The 18,143-nt window shown below is 43.3% G+C and overlaps 1 protein-coding gene and 1 long non-coding RNA gene across 2 annotated transcripts in view; one reads left to right on the top strand and one right to left on the bottom strand.

Moving 5' to 3' along the window:
• The first annotated feature begins 4,769 nt into the window (after nt 1-4,769).
• LOC112571946 overlaps nt 4,770-18,143 on the top strand; it is a 28,902-nt gene continuing 15,528 nt past the window's right edge. Inside the window, exon 1 of the mRNA XM_025251371.1 lies at nt 4,770-5,049. The gene's annotated coding sequence lies outside the window, so the exon portion shown is untranslated. The remainder of the gene's footprint in view (nt 5,050-18,143) is intronic.
• LOC112571951 lies at nt 6,962-10,235 on the bottom strand. The gene is made up of 2 exons (XR_003100926.1): nt 10,097-10,235; nt 6,962-8,722 (listed from the first exon to the last, which is right to left on the bottom strand). It is a non-coding gene; the product is annotated as an uncharacterized LOC112571951 (long non-coding RNA).

Below are 18,143 nucleotides of genomic sequence, written 5' to 3'. Positions count from 1 at the left end.
CTTCAACACCTGACCATCTGTGCTCACTGCTCAGCCCTAGCAGAACTCTTGACTCATTTGTTACTTTAAAGGCAATGTGTCAGATGGTCTGTCCCAAGATGCACAAGCACAAAAGAACATCCTTAAAACAATAGAAAAATAGAAAAATTGAATGCAACAAAAGAAGGAGAACATCAAGAAAAACAGTAGCATCAACAAAGAGAACCAAGAAAAAAACTACAAATTCAAAACTAACAACAACAACAAAAAACAAAAATTCAAGAAAAACAACAGCAACATTAAGAACAGCAAAATATCAACAACAAAAAAGGAACAAAAACATTAATAACTTAAAAAAAACCACTAATACAAAAATACCAAAAGTAAACCCAAGAACTTGGACAAAAAGGAAAAACAACATCTTAAGAACATAAACAAAAACGATGGAGCCAAAATGATTTCTAATGCTAATGACAATGTCGACGTTGATAGGAAAGTATTTCTAATCAATCTTAATGTGGATTGACATAACATGATGTTTTACTTCCCTCCCTCTCCTCCCCAAGGCCCCCACCATCCAACAGAACAGAGCCTAGCGGTGCGATGCAAGGTGCTTCCGGCACCTGGCGCTAGGTGAGATCACGTCGCCAGCTTTATGGGGAAGATGCTGTCGCTCACTTTTCACTCCCTTTGTCTTTTGTCCCTCCATACTACCCCCAACCCGCTCGCGACCCGCACCCTCCCCTTCCCCACCACAACCTCAATCCCTTCCACCTCTCATCCTCACATTTCCGCTCATCTCTTTCGGTTTCATTCATCTGCCGTCCACCCACCCACCCACTCGCTTGTCTTTTGCATCTAATGACTCCTACCCGCCCACCCACCCGCCTCACAACCGTTCAACTTGCGCACAATGGGAGACAACTGGATGCGGGTCAGCGCGGAATCTGTTGTCAACATTCTCTATTTTAACTCAGAGTTTAAATCCGGTACATAAATATAATGGGGTTTTTTTTTTTCATTACTTCTGACCCCCCTTGCCCCCGTCACTCAGCCGTACACTTCCCTCTCCAGCACCTGCTTGTGGATTCTCATCCGACCGGCTGTTACACGGTCGAGGCGAGGAAAAAGTTTTATCTGTGTCAGTGGTGCAGCCAATGCTGGCGTCGTCTGTCGGGTGAGAGAGGACGGGCTCTGAGGCTGACACCTGTCCAGTTTTATGGTCTGCCATGCAGAAGGTAACCCCCCCCCCCAACCTCACCCCCGCCAACCCCCATCCAACCCATATCACTCATGCGCTCACACCTGTAGCTTCAGAGCTGAGTGGATAATTGTTGATGATAGCTGTACATTTCATTGTTTTCACATTTTAAAACCTGGATGTTTGCTTTTCACATTTTGACTGCACTATAAAAATCACCCTGAGTCAAAGACAAAGAATCGTTGCCTGGGCAGCCAGCCAATTATTGTTGTTATTTAGACAACAATGAGGTATCGAACTTAAAAAAAAAGTTGAGAACTGTAATGTTCAAGCCTCGAATGAACTAAAAGACTTACAAAGAGTCAATCATGAACGTAAGCTCAAAGTTTCTGGAAAGTTAACAGAATGGACATCTGTTATTTGTTTGTTACGATAATAAAAGTCTGTTGTTTGTTTGTTTGTTTGTTTGTTACAATTGCGTTTAGTAATCTTTTTAAAGCCCACGTGTACTAATTGTTTTGTTTTGGACAACGGAACGAAAAAGACTAAGAGAGGGAGGAAGAGCAACAACCTAAAAATATAGTTTGATGTTGTAATTTGTGATTGTTTTTCTTGTTTTGGTCACCATTTTTCTTCTGTTTCAAATATCTCACCCCTCTACCTTTCCCTTCAATTCTTGAATTACAATATATTCAAAGAATTCAAGTGCGTTTCTCGTTAGCACTTGCTTAAAGTTATCGCCGAGCTGGGGACGACGAGTGCCACCCAATATTCTGTCCCTTTGAACAACAGAAGGTGGTAATCAGCACGTGCACATCCATACCTGAGGTCTTCACTCTGAGCGACGATGTCCATGATACCTTGAGTCAACTGGTGCTCACTTCAGACGTTCGAAAAACGAGAACAATGTACCCGAAACCAACATGGACTACCATATGTCGATATGAATGCAAGCTTAATGAGCTGCGTTCACCACCTTTTTTTTTTTCAAAGCAGCTAGAACTTCAGACGACAGATCACTCGTTGGACTTTAGTTCAGGTGATTGTACGAAGGTAGGAAGAAAATAAAAACCACACACACACAGAGGGGGCTAAAAGTGCGGGATTAAACGAACAACAGAAAACAACAAAGATCGGTCATGTTTCATTCTTTTCTGCCGCTGACACGTGACGTGTGGAAACCAGAAACATTCTAGTCCTCTGGCAGATGTGGTCACGTGACTGAGACCGCAGCGAGCAGAGCCGCAGCTTCAGTTACCTGGCGGATGGATACAGAAACTGTCTACGATAACACTGGAGGAAAAGGTAGAGAAGCGGGAAGGAGCACAGCTTATCGGAGACAGGATCGAGGGAAGAAGTAGGCCTGTGGATGACATATCGAAACTGCCATGCGCGCAGTTCATCCGCGGACTACTTTTTTTTCAATCCGAAACTGTGCCGCCGTCCCTGTGGAATATTCAGCTTCGAACAAAAGAGCGCTTGATGTGGAGATCTCTGCTCTCGACACGTGCATGAACACGAGACTGCTGCATTATGCATGTATTAGCTACCACCAGAGTTAATTCACCTCGAGAATAAGTGGCCTCTCCGTCATTTCTCATTGTCAGGCTTTGTGTCTGCGCGAGTGCCCGGATGCTGATCAGTAATGTAACGGACACGTGCATCGTTAAAAGCCTCATCACGTGCGATCGTTTACAGCTAACGAAGGTAGCGGGCAGGCCTGTCACCTGTCTGACAATGAAGACTTTTAATTTCGTGGGATTTTCAACTCTCGAATGTAGTTGAGAAAACCAATTTTCTGACATGATAGTTTAGTTCCACCCTGAGGTGGTGTCGGACACAAAAGGAAAGGTTAAAGCAGGTCACACGGTGCAGGTATCTTCCGCCCTCTTCAGTTATTTTATGCTGCACGGAAAGCAACATTTTATGTTGTGATTTATTATTTATATATATGTGGCATTCGTACTTCGCTGTTTTCGACCCTTACTCCTTTGTGCCAAACAATAAAGTGCAGTTCAGTTCTCTCCTTCTCTTTTATAGGTTGTTACCGAAATGTCTTTGGAAAATATTTTTTTGGTCACCATAAATATTAAACATTTAAAAGATTGTTTATAAATATTAAAGGTTTAAGAGATTGTTTAAATATTATTCTATTCAGATAACTTTGCGGAAGAAAAAGAATGATGCCCGAGGTTCCTGGACACGAATAATTATTGGCCTGCATCACAGGTAGTGCAGTGTTTGTTTGTTTGTTTGTTTGTTTGTTTGTTTGTTTGTTTGTTTGTTTGTTTGTTTGTTTGGTTGGGTTTTTTTTTGGTTTTTGTTTTGTTTTGTGTTTGGGGGGTTTCAGTTGGTTTTTTTCCTACTCGAATGATTCTTCCTCTGGGTGTCTTGTTTTCCCGTAAGCTGCAGCAGTTTCCGGTCACATCCGTATTTTTTTTTTTTTTTTTTTTTTTTGGGAATCACTTGGTGTGGAGTGTTTCTCCAAATCCTTCATTTGTATCCCAAAGATAAACCTTACCAAACTGTAGCTGGCCAGATCTCTGATTTCAGAACCAAACAACAAAGTATATCATCCAGACTCCATACCACTTTTTCAACTTTGAGAAGAATGTTAATAGCTGATCTCCCTTTTGTTAACGCTTTTGTTGCATCTTCGTTTGTCATCGATGACTGTAACTGATAGGGAAACACCTTCTTTGTTTTACACCATTTTGTGGACAGACTAATTGTTTTCAAAAACACACCAGGCAACCATAGCTTGCAAAAATGACAGCCTTTGAAAATGTTCAGAGATTTTGTTGTCTCAAATTGTGTGGTTGGTGTCATTGAGGAGTTGCATTATCCTTAGCTACTTTCCGGAAAACTGTTTGTCGGGTAAATAATCTGAAATTGAATGCACAAGCCCGCGTTTTATTTTAACATATACATAAAAAGGGTTCGTAAGACTATCCACTCTCTAAAAGATATGGCCACTTAAATGTACAAAAAAAAAAAGGAAGAAACTCATATTCTGCGCAAACTCTTTCTACACCCGTGGTTGTGTTTGGTGACACAGACATTGTCATTATTGTGGTCACAAGGTTAACCCCTTCTAGACCACAACTAGCACACAATTAATTGCCTCTGCCTTGTCTGGCAGGGTGAGTGTGACTTTTCTTAATCCAGTCTTAATTCCGCCAAAACATTAACAGAAGCTTGGAGGCATGCGCACAAGCACTACCTGCACCTACCTGACTCAAATCTTTTAAAAGGAACTACTTCCCGCAGCACACAACCCGTCAACAATGCAGCAGATAGGGGCTGCCCCGACCCCTCTCGAGGCCGCCACAAATCACCTCCCCTACACTCAGCTGCAAGGTGGCGCTGTCGCATCGCAGCGTTATCGCCTTCCTTTTCCTTCAAAATATCCTTTTACCTCGTTTGAGGAAAGTGCAAAGAAAACGGGTGCGAGCTGAAAAGAGGGTGAATTAATAATAAAACTAGCGGGTGAATGGAAATCCCGAAAGGGTGATGGTAGTGGTTGTGTGGCGTGCGTGGAGGTGGGTGGGTTGGGTGGGAGATGGCGGGGTGGGAGGGGGTGGACGCATTTATAAACGATTGTAGCGCCGAGCTTTCGGCACCTGCTCGCTGACTGTCGTGAACACTTGAGTGTGGATCAGTGCCACCGTATCCGCTTGTCGCCCTCGCCACCACATCCAGTGATGAGGTCTGCAATCTTGCTGGTGATTGCTAGCTGTCTGCTGTTGCTGCAGGTGGGGAGTGTTGTTGATCCTCCGGCCTTGTCTGCGGGCAGAGCACAGCGGCGACAGTTACAGGTGCGTCTGTCGCACTGCCGGTGCGTGGGGAGAGGCGGACGTCGCCGACAGGTGAGTAAGCGAGTGTGGATCGGAAAATGGTTTGGGAGGGTGGGCTGTGGGTACGGGTGCGTGTCATTTTCGTGCGTGAATTATTTGTATTTGTACAGGTATACGTGTGTAGAATTTGTACGGGTGTGCAGTGCGTTTCTCTATGTTTTATGTGCGTGAGTGCTTCCGTGTGTGTGGGCGAGGGCTTTGAGTTAGTACCATACAGTGTGTGTGTTTGTGTGCTCGTGCATGTGTTAGAGATGCGTTGCGTGTTGGAGTATGTGTGCGCGAGTTAGTAGCTCAATGTGTCTTCTAAAGTGCGGGTGGACCTCTGTGGGTACTTGTCCGTTGGCGCGGAACATATGCAAAAATTGTGTATATGCCTACCCGTGTATCTACAGTCATGTGTGTGTGTGTGCTCGCGTGCGTGCGTGTGTATGTATATGTGTGTGTATTTATGATTACGTGAGTGCGTAGACTTAATCCCTTGCTGCTGCGCGCGACTGTGTGTGTGTGTGACCGTGTTTTACGCATGGATACACCCGTGTAAGTGCGCGCATGAGCTAAACTCACCGTATTACACATTGCACCACCAAGAAGATGCTGATATGAAAGATAGAGAAATCGGGGTGGGGCGTGTAGAGGGGGATCAAGCTCTACTGGTCAACAGGTGACCGGCACTTGAAGTGTTGCCGGGTGGACGATGTTTCTGTCCAGACGATAGGTTTTCTGTGCTGACCGTTCGTCAAAGAATCTGTCCATCCTGCGGTTATTTCCCTTTCTCTGACCACGGAATCGGTGACGTGCAGCCCTCGATCACGTGACCTCAGCCAGCTGTGTAGGTCTTCTTCCTTTTTGGACAGGTTTTCCTTGCAGAATCGTTTCCGTTTTGATTGGCGAGAAGGGATCGGGTGACGTAACCACACGAGTACCCTGGAGTACAAGCTAACTCCGTGCACCCCAAGAACAACATGATCCCTGGGGCTCTAGTTAGAAAGTAGAGGTAAGATAGGTACATTGGGTGGGTGGGTATAAACACCCCTTCCTACTTATGTCGCGATACACTCACCCTTGATTTCCGCAGTTCTACCCAGGCCTGCGACTTCTCATGATTCTCCTTACTCGGGTGTTAGTGACTCGGATGGTGACTGTTTGCTGGAGATGGTTGTTACAACAGCAGCAAAAGACGAAAAATAGCAAGGACACGAAGAAGAAGAAGAAGACCAGAACAAGGAGAGCACGGAAGGATGATAAAATATGATTTAAGACCTGTTGTTGGTACACATCATTATGTCAGCAACAAGCTGACACAGTCTAGTAACTTTCCTGTTGATGTCAATGAAATGATTTTTTTCTGCATTACATTCATTGATTTAAAGTTGAATATTAAACATCAAAAGAAAGTAAAAAGGAATAAGGACAACAAACAGAGCTAGAAAAATAGGAAGAAGTAGAAAACCAAGAAGGTAAAGAACACAAAGAACAAAAGAAGAAGAACAAGAACTTCCAGAACAAGATCTTGAAACCCAAGAAGAGCATGAACAAAAAGAGCAAGAGCACAAAGAACTAGAGAAAGCCGAAGCGATAAAGAAAGAACACAAATAACAAAAACAAGGAAAAGAAAACAAAATACAAAGAACATCAAGGACAAAAAAGAACGAGTAAAGAACAAGGATATTGAAGACAACAGAAAAAAATAAGAACAAAAACAAAACAAAAACGAGGAAAAAACAAGAAAGCGACCAAACACAAAAGAGCATCAAGGAGAAGAGCAAAGATCAAGGACATTCACAACAAACAGGGCAAAAAGAATAAGATCAACTTCAAAACAAGAACAATATAAATAGGAAATAAACAAAAACAAGAAGAACAAGAACAGGGAGAACAATGTGGCCATGCTGATGTCTATTCCTCAAAAAAAAAAAAACTTTACTTTCAAGAGGAACTAAGCAGTTTATTTATTCTGAGATGAAAAATAAGTTTATTCTATCAATCCATCTGGTATTTATCAAGAACTAGCCGCCGTCCAACAGAAGTCGGAGATCGCCTCACCGCACCGAATCATCTTTAACCTCATTGGCTGCATCTGCAACGGCAGGCAGGTTTTGAATTTCAATGAGAAGTGAGAAGTGGAGGCCATGTCGGGTCCACGCCTGGCGGCGTAAACAGCTCGAGGACGACCCGACAGGCACGTACCAGGATGCACTAGGTGGCACTAATTATCTGACAACAAATGAAAATGGTCCTTGATGGTTTTCGCATGCTACTCGTTGGAGGCGCCTGTTGTAACCGCCACCAGGTGGCATCAACGGACGCGCGAGCGCGGCAAGTTCAAACGACCCAACCTACCCACCCACTCCTCTACTCGCTGATGTGTGACAAATCAAGCGGAGGGTCCCAAGATCTTGCAGACGAGCACAGCCGTTATGGTTGTGGTGGTGGTGGGTAGAGGGTGGGCGGGATGCCTGTAACCTGACCTGACCTCTTTCTGCTCCACAAATTTTTCTGCAAATGTTCGGTGGTAACATGCGCAGTTTACATTTTTTAAAAATCACAACTGGGTAGGGGAAATATTTTTTTAACTGTGTAAAAAAGGGGGGAGTAGAGGCGAATGAGGGAAAGTAAACAGGTTTTTTTTTTTCTTTAGAATCTTTCGCGTGGTGAAAACTTGCTTGTCGTGTGTTGAAGTAAGTCGCACGCGACTGACTCGTGGCCAAAGGGTAGACACCCACCCATGAAAGCAGCGGGGGACTGTATGCTGGATGGATGGAAGGGTCTTGTTGACAGGCGCGAATCTTGCTGCAGTAAACGAGCTTTTAGCTGTGACCGAGCTTTTACTTGGCCTTTAATACAACTCGAGTGGCGGTCGACTGTACTCAATCTCCTTACTCTGCTTATCTCCCACAATCCCCCTCAATCTCTAGCTCTTCGCTTTTATTGCTTTACACTCTCCACTTCTACCCGACCTTTTTGTTTATACGCTGTCTACCCCGTCCCTTTACATGCAGGGTTATCGACTTGTTAAGTGCGGATAGAGCGGAACTCGAATATGCGCAGGTTCGATACCCGCGTCGCGCATGAACTTTTAGTCGACTCACCTGTCCGAAATGGATACCTGACTCCATTACGGGCTGCGGAAAGGTAAATGCAGTGACCGGTAGCGGTGATGGGCACCGACCTCACAAGAAAAAAAAGTGTGATTGCTGACGCCTCCTCCACAACAAGGTCGACTTTTACTTTTTAATTGGCCAATAAAATTTTTTCTACTGCTCTACCCAAGATTGTGTCTTGGATCTTCTCTCCGCCACATTCACGACTCATCATAAATTTAAAAAGTCCTTCTTTGTGATTCCCCCCAATCCCACTTTTTTTTTTTTTAATCTAGTTCGTCAGGTCGGCAGTGGGACTTGCAGGCCAAGAAACCACAGAGTCGCCGAGGTGGTGTGGATGACACGCGAGAGCCGGTGACACGTTGAGCGGGGCTGTGGTGTAGTCTGACGACACAGGTTCGTAGTCTGGCGGTGGTTGAGGTGTTCGTGACGGAACTAATCTTTCTCGCCATCTTGTCAGCATCATTACTGGGTTGCGAGGTAACGGCAATGGCCGCTAGTATTTGTTGGCGCCTGGATGCGCCCGTTGTCTTCCCGCCAAGCCTGTCTTTTGTTCATTAGTCGGTGGCTTTGGGCGCCTCGTTCTGAATCAGAAAAAAAAACCGCCAACTGGATCAAGGTTGTTTCTCTTCTAATGTTTCCTATACGCTTCAGTAATTTTTTTTGATTGCGTGCAATGTTTGCTCTGTAAAAATCCCTCCCTGTCTTGCACCCTCGTCACAAACCGCCAAAGATTAACTGTAACGCATTACGAGCCATGAATTTCATAAATTATTTTTGTTTTACATAGTTTGTCATGGGTTTGTCTGGCTTATCCTTGATTCACTGGAGTGTGGAGCGCTCGGCTTCTTCTTCCGTACTCACCCAACCACCTCTCTCTCTCACACACACACACATACATTCTCTCTCTTCCCTCATTCTTTCTCTTCCCCCCTCTTGGATTTGAAAAGCTGTCTTTTCGAAAGTCTTTATAAATTCCCTTTCGTCAAATCAACAAAGAAAACCTTCTCGCCGTTTCTTTCATGACCAGCTCACGTGGGCACATCAAAAGTCAGTTTATCATTCTGGGATTCTTGGAGAAAAGCTGTCAACAGCAAAATAACAGTTTCGCTCTTACATCACGTTACCAAAAATAAACGCTTTATGATTGGCTCTTTATTGATATGCAACTTCCGGTTCGCTTGTGACGACTGATGCAGTGTAGAAACTGTGAGTGCGAATATTGGTGAGCTGTGGCATAGAAAGCGTGGAGAGGGGAGGACAAAGGTCCAGCAGGATGCAAAATTGTTTTTAAATGACTGAGTAAAGATGCTACTTTCTCAAATTCTGTAAATACTTCCATTTCGTTCTCATTGTGATGCACAGAAAGAGATTAACAGACATAATAAACATTGTATTTCGTATATTTTAATTGTATATTGAAAGAATTTCCATACAAGATGTCAGTTTGTTATACCAGACGTCCCTGACACGTGACAACATGCTGATAGGTTTGGTGTAAGTCTCTGATGCTACCAAAATGGCGTCTCGTGTAGTCTCGGCTATAATTTACTCCTTGGTCTCGGTAATCAAACACTATACGAACTCAAACTCCTGTACACTCTTCATGTTTAATTACAAACAAGGATGTTGTACCTGGTTACATATTCTTCTCACGACTTCTAGGAAATATTTGAGCGACTCTTCACCTGATAAAAATAGAATGGTGCGTGCGTGCATGTGTATGAATTTTATGTGTGTGTGTGTGTGTGTGTGTCTGTGTGTGTCTGTGTGTGTGTGTGTGTGTGAAAAGTGTCGAAAGGAATAACTTTATTGACGCTATTGGAGCTCAACCGGCAACGACACTGGCAGGACTGCAGTTGCCAGCGAGCGAGAGAGTGACAGTGAGAAGAGCGAGAGAGAGAGTGAGCGAGTGAGACATCCGTGAGGAGGATATGGGTGAGCGTGCGGCTGCTGACCTGAGGCAGTTGAAGGTGACATTGAGCTGAGTTTAGGTGGAGTTTTGAAAACTTTATTTTACGAGCCTCCGTCAATGAAGAGCAGGTTTCTATGGCCATGGAGGCATAATGTAGGCGTGTGGTGGTGGTGACGGCGGTGGTGGTGGCGGTGGGGGTAATGTGGCGGTGGTGGTGGCGATGGTGGCGATGGGGGCAATGGTGGCGGTGGTGGGGAGAAGTGGGAGGCGGCACACGCCTCTAACCCAGAGAGAAGGAGGTATTTTTATTTTACCTGTAAGGCAGACGAAGACAAGCAGGTGTCGGCGATAAAAGTAGGTATACATGTCCTCGAGAGCTAAACAAATAACCTCTTTCAGAAAAAAAAAATGTTTACGATAAGCGTAATTTCATCCATTCATTCTCTGAAAATAATATGCTTGTAAGAAACAAGAACTTTAACCCATTCACGTTTTTTACATGGAAGTGTAACCGTAGGATTATTGTGTTGTCGAGTAAGTAGTCTTTCTTTCAACAGACTGGAGTGGTCAGGATCCACAGCTCGAGCTGAGTGTTAATTTTTTCTAATGACTAGGTAAAAGTACAATGCAAGATATTATTTCCCAAACCTTGATGAAAACCCTCCCCCTGCTTGTGAGAACTCTTAGTGAGAAGTATTTGTTTCTAATGATTGAGTGCAAGATATTCTTTACTAAAATCTGAGAAAATATTTTTTTGTTTCGGAGATAAACGCATACAAACATTACAATACAAAAGAAAGAGGTCAATGACACAGACGTCACGATTGTACATAGGGAAAGCTGGGATCATATGTTAATTAGATGTATCTGTGTACAAACATGAGGTTAAGAGTCTGTCCTCTCTCTGTGCATGATGGTCTTGGTAGGGTGTACCTTTGCGAACCCTAGAGGGTATTCACCGACATTTGGGGAAATAATATCTTGTACTAAGGTTTGCCGAGTCATCAGATAAAGAATCGCAGCCTTCTCTTTGTAACCTTTTGCACTTGATCATACTAGGGTCAGGACAAAATAAATTGGCTTTCAGGCTATGGCAACATTTTCTTGGAGGGCTCTGCTTTTATCTCTCTCTCAAACACAGAGAAGCAAGCAAAGACAAACACACGAACACACAAAATTTCCTTGAAATATGCGAATACCAGAAAGAACAGCGCTACCACCACCACCACCACCACCGACAGCAAAAGCACAAATACTGAAAAGTTCGTTGTATTTCTAACTGCGACATAAAGATGAACCTCCTGAGTAATGTAAGCGCTTAATTCGTCCATTGTTTTCACGTGGTTTTTTTTTTATCCACTTTGAACTCATGTTTTTGACCCCAAAGAGAAGATGACCCCACAAACAAAACTGATACGACTGCGGTCAAAAGTCGTGGTAAATGATGTTCTGAAGCACTTATCTGCTCAGTGCCGTGGGGCTCTCCACTCATCCCATACTTGGATTTCTACTCCTTTTATGTCTAACCTTTTTGTTAGATAATTTTTTTCAAGTTACTTTTGTCTGCGCCATTTGCCTTCACTGATTGTGTTTATAATTGGTGTGAATATTAATGGATCTGTTTATAATTTGTGTGAATATTAATGCATCTGTCTTGTCGCCGGTTAGTAAACGGAAGCGGGGGTCTTTAAGATTTGGCGCGTGACCGTCTGCTCCATGTCAACGAGACGAAGGTGGTGTTTGTGTTTGTGACTCTGGCCTACAGATATCTCTGAGGTATCTGGACAGGTAGACAACACGGGTGTATTGCTAGGGTGCCGGGTAGAAGCAAAGTCTTTTGGTTCAGAGGAGGGATTGGGAAAGTACAAGGAAACAAGTACAATGAGGAAATATCATAAATGGGAAAAGAACTCATAACATGAAATCTTGTACGTGTGCTACTCACTAACGACGACATCTTCAATATTTTCACACACACACACACACATTTGCTACGGATATGTCTCTTCGCGTGCAGGCAACCCACGATGTTTGAAATGTCACGTGACCAGACCGAGGTGGTGTCAACAGAAGCTATTATGTCGTCGTCACGGCTTTGAGTTTTATTGCTTTGGCTGATAGCAAACGTCACGTGTTCAAGCAATTACACCACGCTTGTATCGCCTTCAAGTCTCCGCAAGGATCCTCCAGACAAGAAGAGCGCTTTCATTGCGCGACGATAGGCCCTCCACCTGTCTCGAGTCGCCATGAAGTGCGCGCGCACCACAGTAGCCCTTGTTTGGGTTTTTTTTTTTCTTTTTATTCATCGGTTCGTTTGTTCGTTCTTTCTTTCCATTACTCCTGCGTTTCTTTTTCTCCTCTTTCGTATTCTTCTCGATCTTAAAAAGGGTTTTGCTTCTTTGTTCTGCGGTTTTCTTCTGTCTGCTGGGGTGGGAATGAAAGTAATACTATGACAGGACTGGGATCTTATTATGATGGAGCATGACTTAAAATATACAGTAGAACTCGATGAATAAACATACCTAGACCACCCACCTGTCATTTTAAACATAGACAGCTCGTCCTGTAGGCCCCTGTATCTGTATTGTATTATGTTATCGGTCAAACAGAAGATCACTTGCTCTCACAAAGTACACACAACTTAAGTAGAAACTCATACCAACAGAGGCCAAGGATTAAGTCAGGCAACCTCAAGTCCAGGGTTGCATTACATAATGTAATGTAGTAATGTAACCCTAACTGCCGTGACGTCAAACACCTCACACAGTGATAACACCCTTGACCTTCTATTTGTAGGACTATTTGTTTTTTCTTTTCTTTTCAATCTCGTTCAGGTGTGCAGCTCCAACGTCCAAAAAAGTCGGACTAGACGTGTAGGTGTCGAATATCTCAGGTGGGTGAGGAGAGAGGTGCTAAACGTTCAGAGTTCGTAAAGATCCCATTAAAAGACAGCCGTTGTGAACTGGGAAAATAAGAAAGGAAAACATTGTGAATGTTGAAGACTGTTGGAGGAAGGAACACCAGGGGTAGTGGCCGAAGAACAAAAGCAGAAAGACTGCAAAATCACGTTTGAGAAAGACAGGAAGATAAAGGATAGATAAAGAGTCAGAACGATTGAGACTTAAACGCAAAATCATCCGTTTGGAAAGCAATTGTAAAGTGGAAAGACAAGAAAAGAAAATGAATATTAAAGAATGTTAAAGGAGGAAATATCAAGAATTAGTGGTCAGAGAAGAGAAGTAAAAAATAAATAAATAAACTCACTGCTCGAGGCTGGAAGACAAAAAGATGAAGACAGGAAAATAAGACTAGAATCAGGACGATCAGGACTAAGGGAAACAGACAGGGGAGACCAGAGGAAGACATGGAAATCAAGAGTAGTTAGAAATCAAAGTTAGAGAGAAGACAGATTGAGACCAGATAAAGACAGGAAAGTAGCAATGACAGGAGGCTCAAAACTTTAATCGGGACCATGGCGGTGAAAGAAGACAGGAGAATCAAGAACAGAGGAAGAGAAGATTTGAAATTAAACTTACGATCACATTGAAAGGAAATGAAGAGTTGTGTTAGGACGATTAGCAGTAGAGGAAGACAAAAATATCAGACCGGAAAAAACAAGTTCAAAACAATTGGAAAACAGGAAGATCAGGGTTAGAGGATACATGAATAGGTCAAGAAAACAAACACAATAGACGCACAAATACTACTTTGATCATCTTTTAGAGACAACAAATTCAAGGTATCAAACCTACCGTGTTCTAGGCGGGAAGGAAGCTTAAATGTGTCTCCAATTTCTTGAAGAACCTTCACCAGACTGTCAACTAGGAAACTCACACCTTCTCACCCCAGGAGCTGGAGTGTCAGCTTTCCTGGAGCTTCAGGTGAACATTAAACCAACAGCTGCAAAAACGAATTTGAGAGGTGGCACAAAAAGTGTCAACCGAAGCTGAGAATCCCCACCAGCACCTTTCAAACATGGCGCGGGAACTGGCGCAACCATTGTCAAAAAGAAACGGAAAATTTATCACAACGGTTGGTACACTCCGTGCGTCACAGCAAGGGGAGCTAACCCATGAGAGGTCCAATAACATCCAAAGGACTCCAGCTGAGCTACACGAAGAATGCATGATGATGATGATGACAATAATAATTATTATTATTATTATTATTATTATTATTATTATTATTATTATTATTATTATTATTATTATTATTATTATTAACAACAACTCAGTTTACAGTTCAGTTAGCCGAGGTCAGTAGTGTAGTACAGCAAAGATGAATAATAAATGAAAAATAAGACAAGAAAGAAAGAGTTAAATATTTGTGGATGTACAAACCAAACGAAGCAATCTTCTTATTGAAATATTAGTCAGCCATCGTTTGACCAGGAGAAAATCTTTTTCCAATTTGAAATACGAGGATGATCAGAATTTTGTATCACTGCCAGTGCGGTAATGAAAAAAAAAATCGAAAAGAAAGGCTATAAAATTATTGCACCAGCTCTGCTATTTTTGAGGCAGTTGGGTAGTCGAAAGGACTCGTGAATGATTCCACCAGTCTGCCATGGGCAGGCCGGGTCACCGTCATCCTGTGTGACTGGGACGTGTTGCACAATGACCTACTGAAACTGGACTCCTCGGCAGCGAGGTCTTCTAATCCACGCAGAAAAGAAGCGTTGTTGACATATCTTTTTTCTTAGAGAAAAGAGTTTGGCATCAACTGTACACCTTTGCTTTTTTTTTACATCCGGTATAACGTGCGCAAGAGAGCGCTACTTATTATTACTCCAGCGAACTCCCTCCCTCTCCCTCCCTCTCTCGCTCCCTCTCCCTCCCTTTCTCTCCCTCCCTCTCCCTCCCTCTCCCCACCCTACCTCTCAAGCGTGCCTTGTACCCTTTGCGACGCCAGCCTGTCCCTTTGCGTCATACAAATATCATCAGGTGTGATACTGTGGCATGTGAGATTAACCTGTCTGAGGCTAGGTGCTACCTTCTTGCCATATAAACAAACCTAGCCTAGCCCAGGTCCAAAGTTATTTTTTTTTCAAACGAGTGTAATTCCTTATAAGATTTGAATATTTAAGAAACAGGTCTCCAAACAACACAGTTTTTTTTTTTCAAATGAGATTCAGAAAGAGGCGATGACCTCAATTCTTCCGTGATGTCACAAAATGAAGCTCGCTGATTGGATGACGCGTGATTAAAGCCCTCGCTTAGGGGTCGTGAGGTCAATAGTTAAAATTCAAACTTTTAGGTCAGTCTACGAGTGTTTTTCTTGAAAATAATTAAATTAATCTCGTAACACGTTTTTAACCTCCTGACAGTGCCATCGCCATTAAAACTGAATAAAATTTCAAGTTGTATTCAGCTTAGCGCTGACTTATTGTCCCATGGTAGACCACGGGATATTTCTAGTTGCACAAGTTTAAACTATATAGTTCAGACAGCTGTAACCAATCGTTTTGTCACTGTTTGTTTTCGTTTACCTGACCTACCTAGGTCACTCTGAACAATGAATGACATGGCCTCCTGGCTGATAGAGCTTGGAACCCGCCACGCATACTGGGTTAATGAACGCTGTATACAACCCCGTGTTGGTGTCGTATCACTAGCAACACAATTTGCAGCTATTCATTCCCCCAACCCACAGCCACCCCGATACCTGTACCAGCAACCTTGAATATATATAAAAGTGTTTATACCTGTGCTGCACAACAACAATGCTTTACCGTCGTCCATTGATATACTGCCACCAGGGTCTCTGCTTGCTTCCTCCGTAACCTCCAGACTTTATCCCCCTCCCCAACCCAACTTTTTTTTAGATGGGTGGGGGATAGCTGGGTGGGGAGGGTCTCTTTCAATTATCACCCGCTGGCTGTGGTGTCGGGTACGCATTCACTGTCGAGCTGCTTACAGTCGGATCCGATCCCCGGGTTAGGAGGGAGTAGGGTATTCCGGCGTTCGCTTTTCTTCAAACTCTCGCAGATTTTTTTTATTATTATTGTTCAAGAACACTTGGCACGAGTTTCTCACATTCATTTTGGTTCAAAGCCTTAATACGTGTCCGACCCCTTTTAATATCCAACCTCCTGCTTTCAAGCGACTGAAAAAGAAAAAAAAAAGAAGAAAGCTTTCCTTGCCCGACCTCATTTTTTTCTTGTCGTAAATTTATTGAAAGTGTGTTTCAACATGCGTAGTTTCACGGACGACAGGCAGTTGCTGTCCTGGGTTCAGTTCTCGCCTCGGGCACGCTGTTCTTGCTTTGTATGTGGCATCTGTTTACAGGGCTGTGTGCTAGTTGCTGGCTCGGCGTAAAACACCCGATTCCAACCCCCACCTTGGCCAGGCATCACTCATCCCCTGGGGGCCGTTATACCGTCAGTCATGCAACCTTGATGATTACCTATAACAGGTGAGCACCACCCCCTGATCCGAATCCCAAAGCCGATCCTGTCCTGAGTAGTCGACGAGTAAAGGCTTCCTTCGACCACGACATCATCATCATCTGTTGAGACACGATATGTTGAGCTGTGACATTCACAAGACCAACATTCTATCCATATCTGCTCTACTTTCCTCGAGTCCGTCTTCAGGACACAAATTTTCCTTCTTCCTCTTCAGATACACCTTCTCGAAAAAGGATTAAGGAAGAAGAAGATGAGGGAGCAATACAAAAATATAAAAATCAATAATAACCTGGAGGTGGAGGAGGAAGTCACGGGCTTCTTACACAAAAGGTTTTGACCCGCTTTGTCCTCATCTTGACAACTTAAAGGTCTCCTAGAGTCCAAACATTTGATGTCAGGGAACCTGGCTGTGTACAAGACATCCTCTCGAATAATCTGTTCCTTTCTCTTCACGAGATATGATACAAACATCATGAATAATATAATAAAATATAATAATATAATATAACGAAATTGTACTATTACGCTGCTGTGTTATTACTATATGTTATTTCAATTAATATTTCTGTTAAACGGCTCGTATGACTTTCAGGAAATTTAAAATATTTATTAAAACATCATGGATAGAAATATAAAGCGCTCGCAGTTTCTGAAACTTCTATTTCCTGGATATAGTTTATTGAAAGTCTCGTTAAACTGTCATTTCATGGATGTTGTTTATTGAAAGTCTCATCAGCAGTAAAAAGCATTTCGGATTTTTTTTCCTGTCTGTCGTTCCTTAGACAAACAAGACCTGATCACGTGACATGTGATGTCTGATATCGTCCACGAGGCGCTCTCATGCGATACTGTCTCAGTCTCTGTTATCAGTTTCAGTCACTCACGTTCAAGAGGCTGAGCACCTCTCACCTCACCTGCGTCTGCAAAGATCAGTTGTCTGTGGCTGCGGTTACACGCCCCTTGTCATTTTTATGACGAGGAAAATAAATATATCGATGTCGAGACGCTGGAAATTTCCTTTTCCATGGGACCGGGATTATGTTATATGGCTGTGGTCTGGGTACTTCAGTGGTGGGTGACAATGTTGACAAGGACAAGGAAACTTTTCCTTCCTTTCTTTGATCATTCCTTCTTCTTTTTCTCTTCGTGTCTTTTTTCTATCCCTTTATTTCTTTCTTCTTTCCTTCTTGTCTTGATCTTCTTGCACCGGTCGAACACAACTCTGTGTACACATACCCTGGTCCGTGCGTACCCGATATCTGTGTGTGCGTGTGTGTGTGAGTGTGCCTACCCTACATCTGAGTGTGCACGTGCGTGCGTGCGTGCGTGCCGAGGCAAACGAAACTAAATCAATCCCTCCATCAAAATTCATGCTCTCATGCTTCCGGCACACACGACAAGAAGTATGGCGACCCCAACCAACAACAATCAATCAACAACGACTTTGTTCAAATCCGTGTTTCCCCGGTTTGAGGAAGCAGGCAGGGCGTTGACTGGGAAACCCCGAGGTCATGGAGTGCATCAATAGGCGGTGTGTTTATTGCTCACACGTTTTATTAACCATTCATTCCATTAACCTTTTTTTTTATAGTCCAGAGAGAGAGAACGACAGGGAGATAAAACGTGTGTGCGTGACTGTTTCTGTGAGAGAGAGAGAGAGAACTCAGAAAATAATTTGTTC

Source organism: Pomacea canaliculata, linkage group LG9 (genome assembly GCF_003073045.1).
Source record: "Pomacea canaliculata isolate SZHN2017 linkage group LG9, ASM307304v1, whole genome shotgun sequence".
Taxonomy (NCBI): domain Eukaryota; kingdom Metazoa; phylum Mollusca; class Gastropoda; order Architaenioglossa; family Ampullariidae; genus Pomacea; species Pomacea canaliculata.
Note: the sequence above shows the minus strand (reverse complement) of the source record. Positions and strands in the feature narration are given on the sequence as shown.